Genomic DNA, 7292 nt, shown 5'->3' on the forward strand with positions numbered 1-7292 from the left:
TAGTTTTCAATGTTAGATTCAGTGATCAACCAAAATTATCTATGAACCATTGACGTACCTGGATTACCTGGACCCATTGTAGACTTACACCATTGCACAATTGTTTCTGCATCTATCAACTCAACACCACCTTCGTACTTCAATTCTTCTCTAGCTAGGGCTCTTTTTCACACATGCTCCTGCACCATCGTGCTCTCCCTTACCATGTCCAACATCAGTGAAATTCCAAAAATGTTGTACACTGCTTGTCATATGCATCCTTGTCAACCAATAAAACATCCTTGCATTTTTGAATTGTGCAGTGCAATTATCTGACCATATTAAGTGTCGGTTGTATCGTATGTTCCTTCCCTTAAACTATCATAGAAAACTTTAAAGCATCCTTGTACAAACTCTGATGAATGAGTACAATCATCACTTACGTAGATGTGATACTCTCTTACAACCTTTCTATCCTCCTCTATGCTATCATCTGCATGCATGAATGTTGTGTACAAAAATAGAAACTTGTGTGGAGTGATAATACATCGACTGCAGTTCATTTTGAGGTTGTAGTGTATAATTTTCAGCGAAATCAACGATAGAGACAATGGTGCCAAGAGGAAATGTGTCCTTACATAACTTGAATTGCTCATCTAACCATCGAGCTCTATGTGTATGCATTATGTACTCATAAAATAGTTTCTCTTGAAACATTTTCATAAATTCAGCTACACATATATCATTTTTCACTAGCTCACATCTCTTCAAATCTTTTCCATCTTTAACTCCATATGTGTCTGTCTTGTATTTTCCGAAAGAAACTAGTTTCGTACCAATTTCATGTGTGCTCTCCAAATGTACTCTTCTTGGTAAATGTTGCAAACCACCACATATAGCACAAGAACCTTCCAAACAAGGCATCTTATAATAAATGCAACCATCATGTCTATTACATAGCACACTTGAAATAAATTCTCTTACCGACTTTGGAGGTACTTGTATATTGCATTCCTATAAAACATCATTAGTGTGCAAAGTAGAACAAATATGACAAAAAATATCATAGTGCATGGAAAATTCAATATGCATCCCACAACAACACGTGGTGCGTACATGATTAATCTTAATTTATAAAAAGGTTTTGCCAGTTCAAAAAATCTTTGAGAAATTCTTATTTGAGGAAACTTTTGAAGGAATCTTTCATAAAATTTAGTTTGAGTCATATCCAAATAGTGTTTGTCATGTGGCTCACGATTTGTAGACCCAATTCGCCTTCTAACAATATCTCTTTGGTTGGGCGAAACTCTTGTGTTGTCATACCAAAATTTTCCAATTAATGTTCTTAGTGCATCAACAACAACCTTGTCTTTGCATGGTATTCTACCCGAGAACGTCCAAAGAGAATTATTGTTAGGTTCCTCTATTTTTTCCCGCCTCTTTAATGATTTACTTAATGTTGATCTACTAACATTTAATGACTTACTTTTTTTGCTTATCAAATGATCTTTTTTTATTTTCTTGCTCATTATGGTTGATGTAATGACACATCGAGTAGCATTAGAATCTTTAGTACGTGATTTTGAACCAATAGCTTGATATGCATGAAATAGATTTCTCACAATAGTTCTTTCACTGTTACTTTCAGATGATATTAGGCCTAGAATTTTCATTGTCTCTCTAAAATTCAAAATTTTAATCATTTGAACAATTAATTGACATCTTGCGGTTTGATTTAAGTTTTCAAAATAGTTTTACCATATTCTTTTAACCATTCTCCTACAAGTTCGTTCATTCATTTTATTGGGCATTGGCTTCAATATATTCTCATCAATGTCAATTAGATACTTTGGTTTCCTACGAATGATTCTAGGAGGTGTTAACATCAGTGCATTATGTACATTCAATTCATCAAATAGAGAAGGTGCATGTTCTCCATTTAATTGATTATTCAATGCAGTATCTTCTTCAATTGTATTAAGTTCATACAGTAAATCAAATGTCTCTTCTTCAATTGCATTAGGTGCATTATGTCCATTTGGTAAATTGAATTGAGATGTTGAGGATGACATACCTTCTTCTCCCATTGTTCTTATGTCACATAATTTCTTCATACACTGCCTTTGTCTTTCCTTTTCAACCTCTCGTTGTTCCATTGTTCGTCGCTTGTTCTTTCCCATGGTTGATATCGATTGTCCCAAATAGAATCATATTACATATATATGTAAACACAAGTTCATAAACAAACAAATAACCATAAATATGCATCTTATCACTATTTTTTGGAATCAAACTATTAAACAATCACAATACTATTGACAAAACTAATAAGAACAACAATTCAATTATTTGAAATCATGCAAAAACAAAAATTCACTTACTTCTATGTATAAAAAAGTTATAGAAGTGAAAACACAATTCTAGTGGGGCCTTCAACGACCTCAAAAACTTCTTTTGAGGTTGTTGAGGCTCTTGGGCAACTAAAACTATGTCTTTGTACCGTGTATGTGCTACATTAATAATCGCATACGTGCTGTTAGTCCATAAAATATTGGCAAGCCCAACGATATTTTTTTCCCATTTTGTACTAATAAGTAGCGTGTATGTGCTCCTAAGACTAAAAAATGTTATCGCAGGGTAGCGAATGATAGGCTCAGTACCCTGTACACGCTTACAAGTAATAAGTACCGCATATGCACTCCTATGCCTTTAAAAAGTTATGGTAGGGCAGTGAACTAATAGGTTTAGTATCCCGTACGTGCTATTGGTAGTAGAAAAAATGTGAATGAAAAGGGAGGGAGGGAGGGATGTAGAGAGAGAGAGAGAGAGAGAGAGAGAGAGAGAGAGAGAGAGAGAGAGAGAGAGAGAGAGAGAGGAGGGGGGCAGCAGGGAAGGAGGGAGAGAGGGAGAGGAGGGGGGAGGGAGGGAGAGGAAGAGAGAGAGAGGGAAGGAGGGAGAGGGAGAGAGAAAGGAGGGGAGGAGGGAGAGGAAGAGAGAGAGAGGGAAGGAGGGAGAGGGAGAGAGAGAGGGGGGAGGGAAGGTAGAGAGAGGGAGAGAGGTAGAGGGAGGGAGAGAGCGAGAGAAGAGGGGGGGAGGGAGGGAGAGAAGAAGGGGTATGGAGGAAGGGAGAGGGAGAGTAGGGGGGAGAGAGAAGGAGGGAAGGAGGGAGGGAGGGAGAGAGAGAGGGAGGGAGGGAGAGAGAGAGGGAGAGAGGGAGAGAGAGAGAGAGTAGGGGGAGTGAGAGAGGAGGGAAGGAGGGAGAGAGAGAGGGGGAGAGAGGAGGGAGGGAGAGAGGGAGAGGTAGAGGGAGGGAGAGAGAGGGGGGAAGGAGGGAGAGGGAGAGAGAAAGGAGGGGAGGAGGGAGAGGAAGAGAGAGGGAAGGAGAGAGAGGGAGAGAGAGGGGGAGGGAAGGTAGAGAGAGGGAGAGAGGTGGAGGGAGGGAGAAGGGGAGAGAGCGAGAGTGAGAGGGATAGGGATAGGGTATGGAGAGAGAGAGAGAGAGAGAGAGAGAGAGAGAGAGAGAGAGAGAGAGAGAGAGAGAGAGAGAGAGAGAGAGAGAGAGAGAGAGAGAGAGAGAGAGATCAAATCCAAGACACAATATGACCCTTAGAACACAATATGACCTCTAACAACATCTAAGGGGTCATAGGGTGTCCTAAGGGGTCATATGACACTATATTAACCCTTAGCACACCATAGGACCTATAACGACACCAAATAGTGTCTTAAGGGGTCATAGAATATCATATGACCCTTTAGGACACCATATGGTGTTGTTATGGGTCATTGGTGTCTTGAGGGGTCATATGGCATCCTATGACCCCTTAGGACACCATATGGTGTTGTTATGGGTCGTATGATGTCTTAAGGGGTCATATGGTGGGCTAATAAAATGATATATTAAATTTAAAGTTCTGAATAAAACATCATACAATAGAACGTCAATAGTTTAGTTTTGATATAGCTAAGTTAGACCATTGTCAACATAAGAGAGACTCCAAGCAAACAAACAATGAGGCTTTACTAAAAAGCAAGTGTAAGAGCTTGACCTAACCCCAAGAGTACTGCCTAAGTTCTAAAACATATGATGTTATTAAATTTGCAAGGTTATAGGACTGATCTCGATTGGTACTATAGGAATTACAAACTTGATTTCTTTCATGGGTATGTACCCTTCCAAGCCATTTGACAAGTGATGATCATCATATACTACCACTACCATGCGTACAACAAACTTTAATTTCTTTAGGTGACAAGTGTTGTGTAACAACATGGGAACTCTTGCATACCCACCACTATCATTCTTCAGGACACCATCCGTGTTACTCTCCCTCTTTCTCTTCCTATCGATTGTTTCCTTCTGAAAAACATATTGCAGGTACTGTGACTCATCATGTTGCTTTGTTGACACTATTTTCCACATCTGCTCTGCTCATTAAAAACACATTCGAGAAGAATATTGCTGCAGGTTTTCTTGTTTGTCACGGTAATGCACCTGTGGTTCAATTTCAAACCCTATTCCTCCTATTCAATATACACACACAAATCCATCAGTCAATTTTCTTAGGAGAGCATACATGATAACAATCAAAGAGGAAGTTGCAAACATGAAATAAATTCACTTACTTCTATAGAAGTGTAGACACAGTTATAGTGGGGTATGGAGGGAGGGAGGGAGAGAAGAAGAGAAAGAGGGATGGGGTATGGAGGAAGGGAGAAGGGGAGAGAGGGAGGGAGAGATAGAGGGATGGGGTATGGAGGAAGGGATAAGGGGAGAGAGGGAGAGGGAGAGAGAGGGGGAGAGAGGGAGAGAGAGAGAGAGGCACCTTGTATGCGTTTAAGAGGGGGAGACAATACATTTATATGTGTATATATATACTTAATATATTATATATTATCATATACATATATATAATAATGTATATAAATATTATATATTATATATATAAATATTATATATTATATATATATATATACACAGATTATATATACAATATCATATTATATATTACATATATTATATGTATATACACATATTATATATACAATATCATATTATATAATAGCGCGTACGCACTGTTTATAGTAAAAAGAGTGCGTACGTGCTTCTTACACCATAAGTACCCCGTACGCGCTTTTGACTGTTTAGGCTTGGAAATAGGCCTGGATGACAAAGCTACGGTTTGAAAGTTTGATTTCCCTCCATTTCTCTCATATTTGACGTATTTTATTTTATCAACTTGGTTAATCGACTTTGTCATCATCAGGTTTACACTTCATCAAGTGGGTATTTCTAAAATTGCCACCATATTTTCACCCATCTTCTGAGCTTTCTAATCATATAATTTTTTAAAAATTTGAACAACAATAACATATTATTATTGAATTTCTTTTACCAGTGTCTCCATAGTTCTCACAGACATAGGTGCACCTTTTTTATTAATAACTTTTGATATACTTATCCAAATTTAAAAAACTTTATATATTATTGTAGTGCACTTGATTCTTTACAATTTAAAAAAAATAAAATTGTATTTTCGATTTGTTTAGTGCAAATTATGCTTCGTGTGCGAATAGGTACCTAATTTTTAGGATGTGCTTGATTGGAAAAATCATAAAAAAAAATACTCAACAAAAAATTACAAAAAAATACACATCTTCTAGTTCTCACTCTTAACTATCTTTCTGCCAAAGGATTTGTCAAAATACTAAATCTAACTATGACTTTTTTGATGCGCACGTAAGACACTATGTTATGTTTTTCAGAAAAAATCAGGGTCTGTTTTTTGTGCACAAAGGATTTGACCCCCCTTAATTTTATCCAATTTTAAAAAAGTTTAGTAGTTTGGAAACTAGATTCAGAGTACTACAATATTTGTTTTTTGATTATCTTCATATCTTGAGTGGATGACTTTCAAATTTTGCCTCCAAGTTCAGGTTCACCTGATTTCAGATTAAAGTGTCCACTTATACCCCCCTTTTTGACCACCATCTTTGTGCACTTACCCCCCCCTCTCTCTCTTTTAAAATCTCTATATCTATATCTATTTTCCTCTACACCTATCTCTCCATATTTATTCCTTTCTCTCTCTATCACTTCCTATCTCTATCTCTATCTTTATATCTCTCCCTCTCTCCCTCTCCCTCTCACTATTTATTTTTCTCTTCCACCTCACTCTATTCCTCTATCCACTCTCTTTATCTCTCTATATCTCCCTCCTCTTTCTTTGTCTCTATCTCTAACTCTATCTATCTTCTTCTCTATATCTATTTATTTACTTATCTCTCTCTCTCTCTCTCTAGACTTATCTCTACTTCTCTCTCCCTCTCACCTTATTGCAAATATAACATGAGATTGTTGTTAATGAAACTTGATTATCTTCTCAATTCAAAGGGTTCATTTCAATTATGATTGGATCCTCTTAATTGGATGCATAGTTGATTTGAAGCTATCACTTCTCCTTTAAGACCTTTTTTGCACAAACAACATCATGGCCTACCAATTGACTTCATGTACTATGCAAATTTATGCAAAAAATAGACTAATTTTTTTCTTAATTGACCTGCCATTGCACCCCATGGTGCAATTGGTAGTTACCTATTTTTTGGAAAATAAAAAAGTCAGAAAAATCACTTTATTTCATATATATATATATATAATTATACAATTTTTAAAAAAAATCTAAAAATATTATTCCTAAAAAATATAACACCAATTTTTTAAATCAATCAACATAGATAAATAATTTGTACAATATGTCAAGTTTAAAACTATTAATCTAAAATTTATAAAAAACATTACTTTTTGAAAACAATTTTTTTTTTTGAATAAAAGGGGTAAAAACTTTATTGAAGAACAAGCACAAAAATTACAAGGAGGACCAGAGCCCCAAAGCCTCAAAAAAAGAGCCCTTGGCCCAGACCAAGATCAACCAACATAATAACTATCCATGTCCTCAGCAAGAATCTTCCGCAAGACTTGATAGTAATCCGGGGAGAGATGCTCCCAACCTTCAATCTTCCAATCACTATCATGTTTTGAAGCCCACTTAGCCAAACAATCAGCTGCTCTATTCCATTCCCGAGGAATGTGGATGAAAGACACCTGCTCCATTAAAGAACTAATCTGAAGAATCTGATGAACAATCCCTGCCAGCTACCAGTTAATCCCACTCACCTTCTGCTCAGTCAACAAATTAACAATAATTTGTTAATCCGATTCACAAATAACCTTCTTACAACCCAACTCCCAAGCCCGCTCCAGGGCATAGAGAATAGAAAGTCCCTCCATATAATTATGAGCATGCCTCCCT

Source organism: Cryptomeria japonica, chromosome 10 (genome assembly GCF_030272615.1).
Source record: "Cryptomeria japonica chromosome 10, Sugi_1.0, whole genome shotgun sequence".
Lineage (NCBI taxonomy): Eukaryota > Viridiplantae > Streptophyta > Pinopsida > Cupressales > Cupressaceae > Cryptomeria > Cryptomeria japonica.